We start from the raw sequence: 16,068 nt of genomic DNA on the forward strand, positions 1-16,068 counted from the left end.
ATCTTTATTTTGCTCCACAGACTCTCTATCAGCTTCTGTCTGGGATGTTTTCATCTGGAGCGTTGCTCCAACAGAGCTGGACAAGTGAGCAGATTTTCACAACATTTGAATATCTAAATCTAGCAGGTTTGCAGGAATCAAACTGAGAGCTGCAGCTCCAGAGTGGAAAGCAGAGAATTGGAGCAATTGTTTCTGCAGCAGGTTGGAGCTAACAGGAAATTCTGGACAGATATTAAACAATTCCTCCCCCTGCTTCCTGTCTGAAGCAAAACCTGATAAACCACCAAACACAGTCGGACCGTTCAGCAGCATCTCAACACGACTCCGGTCCGCCTCAACACGACTCCGGTCCGCCTCAATCAGACTCCGGTCCGCCTCAACACGACTCCGGTCCGCCTCAATCAGACTCCGGTCCGCCTCAACCCGACTCCGGTCCGCCTCAACACGACTCCGGTCCGCCTCAACACGACTCCGGTCCGCCTCAATCAGACTCCGGTCCGCCTCAATCAGACTCCGGTCCGCCTCAATCAGACTCCGGTCCGCCTCAATCAGACTCCGGTCCGCCTCAATCAGACTCCGGTCCGCCTCAATCAGACTCCGGTCCGCCTTAATCAGACTCCGGTCCGCCTCAACACGACTCCGGTCCGCCTCAATCAGACTCCGGTCCGCCTCAATCAGACTCCGGTCCGCCTTAATCAGACTCCGGTCCGCCTTAATCAGACTCCGGTCCGCCTCAACATGACTCCGGTCCGCCTCAATCAGACTCCGGTCCGCCTCAATCAGACTCCGGTCCGCCTCAACACGACTCCGGTCCGCCTCAATCAGACTCCGGTCCGCCTCAATCAGACTCCGGTCCGCCTTAATCAGACTCCGGTCCGCCTCAACACGACTCCGGTCCGCCTCAACATGACTCCGGTCCGCCTCAATCAGACTCCGGTCCGCCTCAATCAGACTCCGGTCCGCCTCAATCAGACTCCGGTCCGCCTCAATCAGACTCCGGTCCGCCTTAATCAGACTCCGGTCCGCCTCAACACGACTCCGGTCCGCCTCAACACGACTCCGGTCCGCCTCAATCAGACTCCGGTCCGCCTCAATCAGACTCCGGTCCGCCTTAATCAGACTCCGGTCCGCCTCAACATGACTCCGGTCCGCCTCAATCAGACTCCGGTCCGCCTCAATCAGACTCCGGTCCGCCTCAATCAGACTCCGGTCCGCCTCAATCAGACTCCGGTCCGCCTCAACACGACTCCGGTCCGCCTCAACACGAGAATTCATCCATTAAAGTGACCGAAGATAAATGCCTCAACTAAAAGCTGGAATATGTAGACATTTCTATTAGCATATTTGTGCTTATATTATTAAATTGAATATAATTTCAGATTCTTGTATAACTTCGTCAGGTTAACTTAGAGAGTGAATTGCTATTGTTACCAGTTAGTTTTCTAAACTACGGAAAAGTAACTTGTTAGAGAAGGTTAAATATTAATAATTAGATTGATGTTGATATCCGATAGTAACTTTGGTGTTATGCCAGATTTACCAATATTTTATTTGAGAATTTTTTTATCAGATTACTCGATTTATCGTAAGAATACGCAATACCGTAGATTACCAAAACATTTGTTTACAACAGCCCTAGTTCTGATGCTGCGTTTGTAGCTGCAGTCAGCTGGACATGTTGGAGGCTGGACTGCAGCTGGTTTATCTGAGGTAACCGCGGTCAGGGCTCAGTAGGCTGTCTTGTGATGTGTGTGTTCCTGAAGATGTGCTGTGAAACCTCATGATGCCGAAGACGTCAACAGTTCTGCTGCTTCCAGAGGAACCCAGTCATGTGAAACGACCAGAGCAGTTCGCCGGGAAGCTTCTTTGAAAATCAGCTGATTGGGATCTAATTACTTCTAACTGGGAGATTTTCTCTGTACAAACATAGTTTTTTCAATAAATGTGGAACCGATGACGGAAGGAGACGTTAGATCTTAACGAATTACACTGCAAAAACACAAAATGCACCAAGTATTTCTGATTTCTAGAGCAAATATCATAGAACTGCTGAATCAGACAAAATAACTTACAAGCAACTTGTAAGTTACGCTTTCAAAAAACAACACAGTATAAAAAAAGTTAGCTAAGCTAAGAAATAATCAGAGGAATTAACTGGGGCAAATTAGTTACGAAGGAAATAGTTTTCTGTTGTTTATTAGTTTGTTTCACCCATGGAAATGTGCAGCACTGGCCACAAAGTCAAGACATTCTGCTCCTAAATTTACGTGGTTATTATCTTTAATGTTACCAGTGAAAGGTAAAGGCAGTGGCTCCACTTTGTGCTGTAAAACCGTTGAAAACGCAGCACGTTTTCTCCTCTGCCACTTTCAAGATGGCGGCGACATAAGCAGGACTCGGCCTGTTCGTATTCAGGCCTGTTGTCCAATCACACTGGGACAAACCCTTCCTGTTTTATTAATGCAGGAGCGTTTTTGTAATTTGTAATTGTGGTTCGTTAATGTTGCGTTTTTGAATTTGTTGAAGCGATTTGCACCTCGGGGCCTCCGCACGATACTGATTCATATCGCAATATGAAACAGAAGTATTTTAATGCTGCCTCTCTCATCTGAAGAATATTTCACAGATTTATTTTTAGAAGTTGAACATGTCAACTTATTTGGATAAACAAAAGAGAAATATTTTAAACTAAACTTTGGAAAGTGGATTTATCTTTTATTGATGTCCAATAATTAAAATATAAATTGTCAATCTCTCCTATGTGCAGCTCATTTTAAATATCACGTTTTCAATTAGAAAATAAATCTAAAAAGACAAAAGAAACTATATTGTTTATTTCCTCAGTTCAAATTTCAGACATTTTTAAGAGAAAATATCTAAACGATAAAACAGACATCATCTATGATTGCAAAGAACAAATATTTCAATTCTTCCTCAGTGCAAATGTCAGCAGCTGCCAAAGACATGAAGTAAATAAAACAGGCTCTGTGTTTCATCTGCAGTGAAAGCTGCTTCGATTTCTGTCCGATTCTCCGGACTCACCGTTCAGCTTTTATTATTATTGCCATCTTGTTATTTGTCATGTTTTCCAGCTCGTTTTTAGATTTTCCTCCTCTTTTCGTTCATTTCCTTCCTGTTACTTGAAGCGAGAAGCTGCACCTGCAGAAACATTAGCATGCTAACATTAGCATTAGCATGTCTGGCTGCTGCTGACCTAACTTAGCTTGGTGGTATCCCAGCCTCATGATTGGTCCAGCAGGAGCAACTCTTCCTCTGATTGGCTGTTCTGATTATGACATTATTAGAAGCGGATGCAGGAAGTATTTTAGAGCAGGAAACAGGAAACAGTACAGAGGTTCTGATCCAGACGCCGGTTTGGATCCGGTGAGGAGTTCTGAGGAAACGAGTCTCATTTCAAACAGAATCAACCTGAGCTTCATGCTGCCGCTCATTTCTCACCAGTAACCCAGACCTGAACACCAACTGGGCCCAGTTCAGGTTCTGTGGCGGTCCTTCTCACCTCTGGTCCCGGTAGCCATGTCGGCCACTTTCTGGAAGGCGTCCAGGAAGGCTCCGGTCAGCAGGAGGGTCGTCCTACACAAAACACAGAAATATCACAGCTCTGAGCTCCCATGCAGATCCTAACGGCCAGCCAGCGTTCGACCGATCGGTCGCCGATAATCACCTGATTTATCAGAGAACATTCAGAAACACTTTCAACAAGAAGAACAAAACTCATCTGAGCTTCAGACATTTCACTGACTTGGCATTGCCAATCCCAGATCACCAGATACCACAGGAAACGGACCAGTAGAACTGCCGCACCAAACAGCTGTAAACATTTACTCTGAACATGTTTATGCATTATGCATTTCCTGCAGCAAAGCGGCTCCATCCTGCAGATGAGACGCTGCCGGCTGGAAGGTTTGATGGTGCGGCGGCCCGTTCGGCGGCCCGGCCAGCTTCCAGCAAGGGACCTTCTGTCTGTGCGGTTCTGATCCAGGCCACTGACAGAATGTCAGCTGATTGGAGGTTTCAGGCCGTGGCGCTCTGCAGGTCTGCGGCAGAACGCCACGGAGCGCCATGGAGCGCCATGGAGCGCGTCTCTGGCCTCAGACAGAGTTCAGGGTTTCCCCCAGTGTTTTATAGGCCTGGCGGGCCGCCATGCTTTACGTGCCCCTGCCAGGCTAAGTGTTGTGTGATTAGTTAGCGTTAGCATGGGGGTCAGTTGCATGTTTCTCTGTGTTCCAGAGGAAATCAGTGAAGCTGCTGTGGATTTTCATTATCTTAGAGAAACTCAGAGGGTTTCACCCAGAAATTTGTGGGGCCACCAGGCTTTTGTATTAAAAGATGTTAAGTTGACAAGAAACGTAAAATATTGGGTAATTATGTTAGAAGACATTACTGACACTTAAACCCACAACTATAAAATCTTAAAACAAACAAATTAAAAAAATACAATCAAAATATATACCAATTATTTGCACTTCTGTTAAATCCAAGTTCAGTCATCAGTTCGTGGATCTAAAAACACCAGCCTGTGATGCCGATCACATTTAGAACCGGCATAAACAAACTAAGGGAATATGAATGCTGGACTGAAGCGAACCGGAGTTGGACTGAACCGGCTTGGTGGAAACTCAGTCAATAAGTTGTATTGTCAGTCATTCCAACTTCTTAAGGGTTTTTTTCACCTTTTAAACTTCCAGATACACTCAACAGCTGTGAGTGTTTGTGAAAATGCAGAAAGAAAATTGGACAAAATTGTTGATTAAAATGAAGCATCAATGTCAGAGTAGAGTAGAAATAATCCTGCAGTCCTCAGAAACAAAAAGCAGCAGCAGCAGCAGCAGCAGCTGGCGGCGTCTTGTTAGCATGAAAACTCAGGGCCCAGGTTGCTGCTGTCAATGCAGACATAAATCCCATTCAGAGATTTTCCATCACTGCCGTGACTGAAGGAACAAAGTGTGTGAAGGAGCAGAGTTTTCTTCTGTGGCCGACTGGCAGCAGAGTGACGCTCACCAGAAGGAAAGACTCAATGTGACCAAAACTGTGTTTGTAATTTTCAAAAATGGTATCCAGATTTCTTATTTCTGTGAACAAATGCAATCTGGATGATTAACTGGACTTCCTGTTTCAGCAGTGTGAGCCTGCATGGACCCACTTTGAGCTCTAAAACTGCTGAATCATCAAGTTATGGCAGCTGTGGTTACCTGAGGTGGGCCTGCAGCTTGGCTCCTTTGGAAACGAAATCCTCCCAGGTGGGATAGCTGGCCTGCAACAGACAGACAGACGGTCAGTTCACTGCACAGCAGTCATGTTTAACACGCCAAGCCTAAAGACTTCACACGAACGGTCCCGACCCGAACGGTTCCGAGCCGAACGGTCCCGAGCCGAACGGTTCCGAGCCGAACGGTCCCGACCCAAACGGTTCCGAGCCGAACGGTCCCGACCCAAACGGTCCTGTGGTACATCATAACCTGCAGCCGCACAGAGCTAACCGCTAACATGTTTTTTGTTAGAAATCCTTCGGTCTGTCAGTGCATGACTTTGTGTTTTTGATGACGTAAAGCACTATGAAATGCATCGCTGCTGAAATGTGCTATGCTAATAAATTGGATTGATTTAAGAGGCTCGAATGTGTCACATCAACCAGATTATTATATTCTGATGCTCATTAATCATTCAGGCCAGTTGGTTTGCCAAAGACAGAAAGAAACAAGGAAAGTGACTAAAACAAAGGAATAAACTGAAATTTTACAAATCAGACATTCAAGAAACTGACAAAATACTAAATTTACAATCATTTCTGAGGAGACTTGTAGTTGTAAAGCTTAGTTATGAACGTTTGGCGCCGTGTTCAAGCAGCCAACATACTGACTGAAAAACAGACACATTTAATACAACAGCGACAAAATAAAGCAGGAACAGGAAAATATTTCCAAAATGTCACAGAACCAGGATTACAGTTAAACCAACCCAACTGAAACATGCTAAATAACTTTAGCCGAAAGAGAAATGGAAGCAAACACAATAACAGTATTTCCTGTGTTCCTCAACACAACAAAGGATCTGAATCAAACTGGCCTCATTAGCCAATCCTCATTGCATCAGAAATGATTACATGCTAATAATTAAATCTAATTAACTTCCAATAAAGAAGCAGATGAAGCAAGTCTGCGGCCAGCCGGCGTCCCACACACAAATTCCTGACTTTGGCTTCTCACGCTACAGATCAATCATTTTGCAATAAATAACCATTTAAGACCCAAGAGGGAAAAAATGATGTCCCATTGTGACTCAGAGAATCACATATGTAAAGAAATAGTGAAGAAACAGATAAAGATGGTGATTAAAAGAGTTCAAACAGTCTGAGGACAAGACACTCCTCAGGGGAAATAAAGCTCAGAGAAGCCTTAATGCACATTTTACCCAAATTAATACATCAAATTTATTTAATGCTTTTTAGTACACCAAAGAGAAAAAGTCACATTTTTACCAGATTTAAGTTTTATATATCCAAAAAGAAACTTTTTTTCACAGGGCAGAAAGGACAGACATCAGAGATAATAAACTGTCAAATGTATCACTTCTGGGTTTGTTTACAACAAAAATAATTGAATAATTTAAACCAGACTGCCAGATTTCTGCACATGTTAAAGTGTAAAGTAACGCAGAATATGCCGTTCCTACAGCATTTTGTGAAATGACTTCATGTCATTCAACATAATGCAAACACTCTGTCTGCACAGACAAAAGGAGTCACTCCCCTCAAGATAACAGCTGCTTGAAACTTTCCTCCAAATATGATAATCTGAGTAATTGGAGGCACAGATCCCAAAACGTGGATCGTAACAGACTGAAGCCTGTGGACAGAGGAACTCCACATCCCTGATCCAATGAACGTTCACTATTCTAACCTCAGACTGAGCGCTGACAAGATGTTCTACCAAATCTCATTTTCTGCTTTAGACCAGACTGACTGCATATCTATTGATATTATTAGCAATACAAGCTAATGCTATTAGAGACAGAAATGTTGTAATGAACAAGCTAATGCTGTTAGCATTGCATGGGGTTTTCCAACCTGAACTCTGGTGACAACATTCCCAGATCTGACTAAAACCAAACCAGACATTCCTCAACCAACCAATCAGGTGGCTGGATTCAGCGAGGGTGAGGCTTATTGTTAATATCTGCTCATATTTACCACTCAATTCAGCCATTTCGAGCTATGTTCCAGTTATTTTTGTGACTATATGTTTGAGCATCCAGAGGGGAGCTGAAGGGGGAAGATGGAGGATTTCATGCTGCGTTTTTTCTCCCATCCTGACCTCACCATGTTTGCTCACTCTGTGTTGATGTTCACTGTGTTGCTGAGGAAACCTTGGTCTGTCAGAAAAGCACAAAGCCCCATCCTAACTCAGCTGATCTCCTGATGAAGATCCTGAGGTTCAAAGCGGAGACACGCACGCGGCCTCCAGCTTCGCCAGACCTCACTAATCATGCTGCATGCTAGCAGCAGGCTGACAGAGATAAAGCTTCACAGGAAAATTCCTCAACCTGACGAGCAACAGAGCCGCTTATCACCTGATTCCAGCTCTGGAATACCAAGAGCTTTAAAACATCGTCAACACACCGCTAGAAGAACAAAAAGGTTTTTCAGCACATTCTTCAGGAAACGCTGCTGCTAGTAGCTTCTAGCGTCAGGAACCAGTCATGATGTGTTCAATGTGATTTTGATTTTTATCTTTGTCTTGTAGCAAACAGCAGCAAAGAGTCTGTTGATTTGGAGAAGAGGAAGTGGGCCAAGTCTCACGTGACGTTTCTCCTTCTTTGCATCTGATTTGTTTATCTTTATCCGGCTTTCAAACTTTTTCCAGCTGATTTCTCTTGTGCGTCTCAAAGCTGAAGCGGTCAGCTGGTTCTTCAGAACCTGGAGCATTTTGGCTTCATAAACTCTGATTTTCCTGAAACATCTGCCTCATCAGGCTTTGAGATAAGGCCACACCCTGCATCTGAATGCTGCATGGCGCTGCATTCAGGTGAACCGCCTCATCATCTGTGCATGTCAGGACCGAGCCGGGTCTGAAACCGCTGCGGGATCCGCAGAGACGCTGCAGATTGAGCTGCTGCATAAGAGATTACAGTGTTATAATCCCCCACAGAAAGCTTCGGCCAGGCAAAGAGGGAAATCTGAACAAGCAATCAAAACTGAAACACAGACAGCCACAGCAAGCTTCCATTCAATTCACATGAGTTTCTCCAGATCTGATAGGCATGTCAAATATTCAAAAAACAAACGTTTCTACTGCATTGAATGCATCTGAATTAAAATCCTACTTTTTTGCCCAAGAACACCAAACTGCATAGTGGTATCAGAGCTGATTTTGGTCAGCTCTGATAAAGGAATGTTTTTATAAATAAATGGGAATAATTATGTAATCCTTTCATTTCCTGTTCAACAAACATTTTATATTCTGCTGTGTTTAATTACTTGAAAAACATCTGGACAGGAATGACTGTTGCAGTCAGCTGGAAGAAGCATGACCAAGCGTCTTCCTCCACTTCTTTACTTTCACTATATTAACAACAAAGTTACAACAGACAAAGATGGACCGGAGGCAGAGCAGACGCCAGCCCAGGTCCGGGTTCTCTGGGAGTCAGTCCATTTGGGATCAATCACTTTGTTTCCTTCCTGCCAAACGAACTAAACCTGCACTAACTAACAGAAGCAAAGTGCAGAACAATTTCTGAAAGGTTCTCAGTGGTTCGTCCAATTAACAGAGGGAAACTGTTTCTGATTGTTTTCTACATTGTCGTCTAATGTTAGGACAATGAAAGTTTTAATACATGTGTAAAATCTTTTTGTTTTTATGTAAGTCACATGCTGCAGCTATAAGTAGACGTTCAGTGTGAGATTTGCATTTGACTTCAATGAACATTTCATTTTTTCTTGACATTATTTGATATCAGTGTTGTGAGCTTTGACTCATATGATTTATGTCTAAGAGCCTAACTGTTAAATATCATGTCACTAATTTACAGGTTTTTTAGTCCTTTAAACTGAGTAGCTGCTGTTTTGTGCCTGCAAGTATTTTTATGTCTAAATTTATTACCAGATCGTTTTCACATTTTGCCAGATCAAATAGTAGCATTTATACCTGAAGTGAAAACTTAAATTATGACACAGGCAATAAACATTCCTTCTGCTAAACACGTTCATCAAAAACACAAATATATTGATCGATTTTTCAAGACCTGCTGCAGGAATCAAAGCCTGAATGAGTTTCTCTGATCTTAGACTTTAGTCTGTGGTTCTGGAAACGTTGTGCAGCTGCTCCAGCCCCACTGTGGAAGCGGCTTTATGTGGCTCTGGAGCTTCATCGCTGGCGCTGCCGTTCCAGCGGAGCTGCAGAGTGACGGATACGTGTCAGTGGACTGAACGACAACGCAGAAATAAAATAACACGGTGTAGGGCTGCTGAGCGTGTGTCGCCTCAGTGAGAAGCATCAGGACTTCACCAAGTTACCCAGCTGCCAGACCAACCTCATGTCTGTCATCCTCTGACCTTTAACCCTCCTAGCTGAAATCCTCCCAGTGTTTCCCTGTTAGTTTCAACAGAAAACTGAATTCCATTCCTCCTACGCTCACCTGCGGCCCGTTTCTCTGGAAGGAATCAGCTGCGCTATGAGGAAATATGAAATATATCGGCACGGTGAGTCAGCGTCGCTCGGCACATCACGGCCTGCAGACGCAGGGTGAGTCTGCTGTGTGTCACAGCCAAACGGCCTGTACTTAACGCCACACCCACACTTAATTACACATAGACTGGAGAACACACAACCTGAGCTGGAACACACAGAAACACACACCATGCATACCGCCACCTCAAAGCCTTTGTTCTTCACAGGGAGGAAAACATTAAATCAGCAGCTTAACGTGAATCACTGATCAACCGATCAGTTTTCGGACCTTGTGACAGATCGGGCCTGATCAATCATTCTGATAGATCAGGCCCGATTATTTTTCTCGCCGTTTTAATGACGCAGGGGAGACGGGTTGCCATTAGAAACTGCTGCGATGGCTTACGATGGTCCTGGGTCTGAATCCCTGCATAAGCCTTGGTACTCTCTGATTGTTTTCTACTCTTCTCTGAGTACTCCCCTACCCTAACCCCAATCCCAACCTAAACCCTAACCATAACCCCAACCCTAGCCTCCGGGTATTCTCCGATGTGAAGTAAAGCCTACCACAGCTTTAGCCATGCCAACAATCTTGGAAGCAGAGGATGAGGAGTGATGAGGATCAGTGGTCATGATGTCACTCCTAATATAGCCAAGACAGAAATCAATAAGCCGTCTGTCTCACCTGGAGCTCCTCATCAAGTTTCTGCTGACTTCTTATATTTACAGAAAATATCATCAAAGTAAAAAAGTCAAAGAAACATATCTGATTAATTCTGCTGATTAAACAGTTTTGACTTGATTGCTACTTTTGCTGATTTCTCCAGGTGTTTCCAGGATGGTATCAATAAATCATATTAAACTCAGTTTCTGTGCAGCCTAGTGGAAGAATGAAGAAGATCCAGTTTCCAGATTCTGACTGGAAACAACGCTAAAAGAGAAAAACTGCGAAGAAGCAGCAGGTTTCCTGCTGAGACAGATGCCACTGAAAGCTGAAGGACTTCAAATTAAAAGTTTCTAATTTTCAGTTGACAGATGAAGATCAAACAAAAAAAATCAAACAAATACTGAGGTGATAAAATCAGTAATGGAGTAATTGGACTTGGAGCAGTGTCCTGCATGTCTTAGCGGAGCTGGACATCTCCAGGCCTGGAGGGTCTCCTGCAACTTTTAGATGCGTCTCCACTTCAACACAACTGACTGAAATAATGATGTCATTAGCAGGACTCTGGAGAACTTGGTACCCGAGGTGTTGGACCCGAGGTGTTGGACCCGAGGTGTTGGACTCAAGGTGTTGGACCCAAGGTGATGGACCCGAGGTGTTGGACTCGAGGTGTTGGACCCGCGGTGTTGGACTCGAGGTGTTGAACCCGAGGTGTTGGACCCGAGGTGTTGGACTCAAGGTGTTGGACCCGAGGTGATGGACTCAAGGTGTTGGACTCGAGGTGTTGGACTCGAGGTGTTGGACCCGAGGTGTTGGACCCGAGGTGTTGGACCCGAGGTGTTGGACCCGAGGTGTTGGACCCGAGGTGTTGGACCCGAGGTGTTGGACCCAAGGTGTTGGACCCAAGGTGATGGACTCAAGGTGTTGGACTCGAGGTGTTGGACTCGAGGTGTTGGACCCGAGGTGTTGGACCCGAGGTGTTGGACTCGAGGTGTTGGACTCGAGGTGTTGGACCCGAGGTGATGGACTCAAGGTGTTGGACTCGAGGTGTTGGACTCGAGGTGTTGGACCCGAGGTGTTGGACCCGAGGTGTTGGACCCGAGGTGTTGGACCCGAGGTGTTGGACCCGAGGTGTTGGACCCGAGGTGTTGGACCCAAGGTGTTGGACCCAAGGTGATGGACTCAAGGTGTTGGACTCGAGGTGTTGGACTCGAGGTGTTGGACCCGAGGTGTTGGACCCGAGGTGTTGGACCCGAGGTGTTGGACTCAAGGTGTTGGACTCAAGGTGTTGGACCCAAGGTGATGGACTCGAGGTGTTGGACTCAAGGTGTTGGACCCAAGGTGATGGACCCGAGGTGTTGGACCCGAGGTGTTGGACCCGAGGTGTTGGACCCGAGGTGTTGGACCCAAGGTGTTGGACCCGAGGTGTTGGACTCAAGGTGTTGGACTCAAGGTGTTGGACCCAAGGTGTTGGACCCGAGGTGTTGGACCCGAGGTGTTGGACCCGAGGTGTTGGACCCGAGGTGTTGGACCCGAGGTGTTGGACTCAAGGTGTTGGACCCGAGGTGTTGGACCCAAGGTGATGGACTCGAGGTGTTGGACTCGAGGTGTTGGACCCGAGGTGTTGGACCCGAGGTGTTGGACCGAGGTGTTGGACTCAAGGTGTTGGACTCAAGGTGTTGGACCCAAGGTGATGGACTCGAGGTGTTGGACTCAAGGTGTTGGACCCAAGGTGATGGACCCGAGGTGTTGGACTCGAGGTGTTGGACCCAAGGTGTTGGACCCGAGGTGTTGGACCCGAGGTGTTGGACTCGAGGTGTTGGACCCAAGGTGTTGGACCAGGGAGACGTCTAAGAGTTGTGGGACAGCGGCCCTCCAGGACCAGTTTTGGAGGTTTCCCTGCTGATGATGTGAAACTTGGAGGAAACTGGAGCTAATCCAGATACACAAAGCAATAAATCAATTAATCACACAATAATTTAAATTTAGTTCCATAACTTCCATTTGGACCACAATTATTAAAGAGATGGGCCAATTTAATATTGTTGAAAAACTGAAAAATGCAGTAAACATTTGATATCCAGATCAAAGTAGTATAATTTACTGTAGTTATTGGATATTCACAATGTGGTCCAGTTCCAGTATTAAGCAATCTTTAGAAATTAAAGTTTAATTTTAAAAGGGAGTACTCGCGGCAGAGGCCTCCAGGGGTCAGAGGCCTCCAGGGGTCAGAGGCCTCCAGGGGGCAGAGGCCTCCAGGGGGCAGAGGTCTCCAGGGGGCAGAGGCCTCCAGGGGGCAGAGGTCTCCAGGGGTCAGAGGCCTCCAGGGGGCAGAGGCCTCCAGGGGGCAGAGGCCTCCAGGGGGCAGAGGTCTCCAGGGGGCAGAGGCCTCCAGGGGGCAGAGGTCTCCAGGGGGCAGAGGCCTCCAGGGGGCAGAGGCCTCCAGGGGGCAGAGGCCTCCAGGGGTCAGAGGTCTCCAGGGGTCAGAGGTCTCCAGGGGTCAGAGGCCTCCAGGGGGCAGCGCCATGCTGGCCCAGAGAGTTGGGTCAGCTAGCTGCTCAGTTAACTTCCTCCTCAGCAGAAGCTGCGTAGGAGAGGCTGATGCAGGAAGTTCTGCTGGTCAGAACCAGAACCAGGATGTGACACCACAGCATCCACTGAAGTCGGCGCTCTTCCTGGTCATCACAGATGACTCACGGCTATGTTTGCAGGTTTCATCATGTTGCACACAAAGTGTTGAAGCAGAGAGCGAGAACGCGCGAGGCTTTCACTCGACATCCTTCCAACACAGACGCTGCTTTGATTCAGCAGCTGTTCAGAGGAAGGAGCTGAGTCGTGCTCTTCAGCATGGAGCCTGCTGAAATATGGCTCATGTGAGGAGCCATATTTGAGCAGCACTGAATCATCAGAGGATCCTCTCTTACACAATGTTCTGGTATTCGTTCTGATTGAATCATCGCGTGCGGTTTGCTCAAACTCAACAAATCAGACGAGTTCGGAGCAATCTGGAAACTCCTTTATCTTTGCATGACAAATAAGAAACCAGCAGAACTACCGGAACCAGAACCTCCCCTAAATGGGACCAGGTCCAGGAACACTCTAAAACAGGAAGTCAGTCATTAAAACAATAATAATCAATTTGATATAATCCGTTTATATTTAGGAATATATTGTCACTTCAGCCCAACATTTTGAACCAATTTTCTGAAAAATCTGCAATAAATTCTTAACTATTTATCCGAATCAAAGCGATGGCATAAAAGCTCGGAGACGTTGATCAGAAAGGGAGTGAGTCAGAGCGATTCTGGTTCTGAGTTTGTTGGATCCGAACCGACTCGCTCCAGTGAGTCCAACTCATCCGTAGGAGGAAAAAAATGTTCCGATTCAACTGAAAACCGGATATTTCACAACCTGGAGGAAGCAGCTAAACGGGTCACGGCTCCCAACATCTGACTGAACGACTGTTTGACTGACTGGCCAGTTGCCTCAACTGGATATCAAACAGCTGGATGATCCCCGGTCCAAACCTGGACTCAGTCAGAACCCATTCAGTGACCAACCAGTAACCAGTGAAATCCCAGTCAGTAACCAGTCGGATCCTTTTACCTGGTTCAGGTGCTTCTGGCGCCAGTTTCATAACTCACTGAATGATGGCGGCGTTGCTTCAAACCGATTCTGATCATCATGTTTCAGCAAAAAACAGATTTAAAAACTATAATCATCGACTACAACGAAAGCTGCAGGATGATGGAGGCCGGGTCAGAACCTGCACCAGGGTCCAGCAGGCCGGGTCAGAACCTGCACCAGGGTCCAGCAGGCCGGGTCAGAACCTGCACCAGGGTCCAGCAGGCCGGGTCAGAACCTGCACCAGGGTCCAGCAGGCCGGGTCAGAACCGGCCCGCGGTTTTTAGATGAACATTTTGCAGCAATAGTTCAAGAGTTCACTGACGTCATGCTGGTGTTGCAGTTTAGGCAATGAAATGTTGCCTTATTTTAAAAAATAATTGAGTCATTTCCTTGTATGTTTTAATGTATTTCTACTATTGCATAAATAAAACTTGAGCAGTTAAATGGAAAATCTGCACAATGTGAATTATGATGAGGTGAATCAACAGGGCAACAGCAGCTCAGGGCAACACGCTGCAGAGGGCAACCAGCTGCAGAGGGCAACCAGCTGCTCAGGGCAACCAGCTGCAGAGGGCAACCAGCTGCAGAGGGCAACCAGCTGCTCAGGGCAACCAGCTGCAGAGGGCAACCAGCTGCAGGGCAACCAGCTGCAGAGGGCAACCAGCTGCTGAGGGCAACCAGCTGCTGAGGGCAACCAGCTGCTGAGGGCAACCAGCTGCTGAGGGCAACCGCTGCTGAGGGCAACCAGCTGCTGAGGGCAACCAGCTGAGGGCAACCAGCTGCTGAGGGCAACCAGCTGCAGAGGGCAACCAGCTGCTCAGGGCAACCAGCTGCTGAGGGCAACCAGCTGCTGAGGGCAACAGCTGCAGAGGGCAACCAGCTGCTGAGGGCAACCAGCTGCAGAGGGCAACCAGCTGCAGAGGGCAACCAGCTGCTGAGGGCAACAGCTGCAGAGGGCAACCAGCTGCTGAGGGCAACCAGCTGCAGAGGGCAACACGCTGCAGAGGCAACCACGCTGAGGGCAACCAGCTGCAGAGGGCAACCAGCTGCTGAGGGCAACCAGCTGCAGAGGGCAACCAGCTGCAGAGGGCAACCAGCTGCTGAGGGCAACCAGCTGCAGAGGGCAACCAGCTGCAGAGGGCAACACTCTGCTGCGTGTTGGCGGGGCATGAAGAGTTAAAGCGTAATTACCTTCATGTCGCTCATGATGAGCTGGAAAAGCCCTCCCAAGGCGCTGCATTCCTTCTCCATACCCGCATCCATTTTCCACACGCTCCGGAAAAATCCTCCAAACACTCAACTTTTCTTCCACCTCTACCAGTAAACGCAAGCAAACAGAAAAGGGTTGTAATCCCGCTCCCACAGTCAGAAGCTGCTTTTCCTCCAGCAGAGGCGACTGGTTGCAACTTTTCAACAAGCGGAGGAAAAAGCACCAACTCATCCGATGCTACCGGGCGGCCAGCTGGACAAACGCCCGGAACAACAGCACATCGTGGCTGGAGCCTCCAGCGCTCTCTCCGGGGAAGTGTGTCCGAGTTTCTGCGGTGAACCCCGGAGGCAGCAGTCCCAGAAACGGGGAGAAGCGGCTGTGAAGCCCCGCTGCCTGCTAGCTCTGCTAACTCTGCTAGCTCTGCTAACTCGGTTAGCGTAAACTCCGCTAGCAACCTGTGACTGTGCGCGAGTCCGACCGGATCACGCGCACACGTTTACGCGTCCAAAGCACGGTTCGATCCGGATCAATCACTGCGACCGGATTCACCGGTCCGGCGGGACTCCTGCCAGCCGACTGTATCCAGCAGAGCGGCGGGATGTTTTATTCCCAGCGAGTCTTGGTCGACAGAAGCAGCCGCGTCCCTCTCGCCGCTCGAACAGGAATCCAACCTGAAGTGGAGGAGATTCTCCCGAAGACTGCGTCAAGGCGCGCGCGTTCACAAGCATCACATCCTCTGGGCGGGAGGTGTTTCAAAATAAAAGCCTGCAGTCAGCTACAAACGACGACCATAAAATTGGACGGACGGACAGACAGACAGACAGATCCACCCAACCAGTGTTTGAATTGAAGAAACACTTTAGAAACTTCCAGTGTATAAA

At 47.3% G+C, this 16,068-nt stretch overlaps 1 pseudogene; it reads right to left on the bottom strand.

Moving 5' to 3' along the window:
* The window catches only part of LOC129355152 (protein MTSS 2-like), a 46,928-nt pseudogene extending 31,060 nt beyond the window's left edge, over nt 1–15,868 (bottom strand).
* Between the last annotated feature and the right edge of the window lie 200 nt (nt 15,869–16,068).

This window comes from Poeciliopsis prolifica, unplaced genomic scaffold, assembly GCF_027474105.1.
Source record: "Poeciliopsis prolifica strain line A6 unplaced genomic scaffold, Auburn_PproV2 SCAFFOLD125, whole genome shotgun sequence".
Classification (NCBI taxonomy): Eukaryota; Metazoa; Chordata; class Actinopteri; order Cyprinodontiformes; family Poeciliidae; genus Poeciliopsis; species Poeciliopsis prolifica.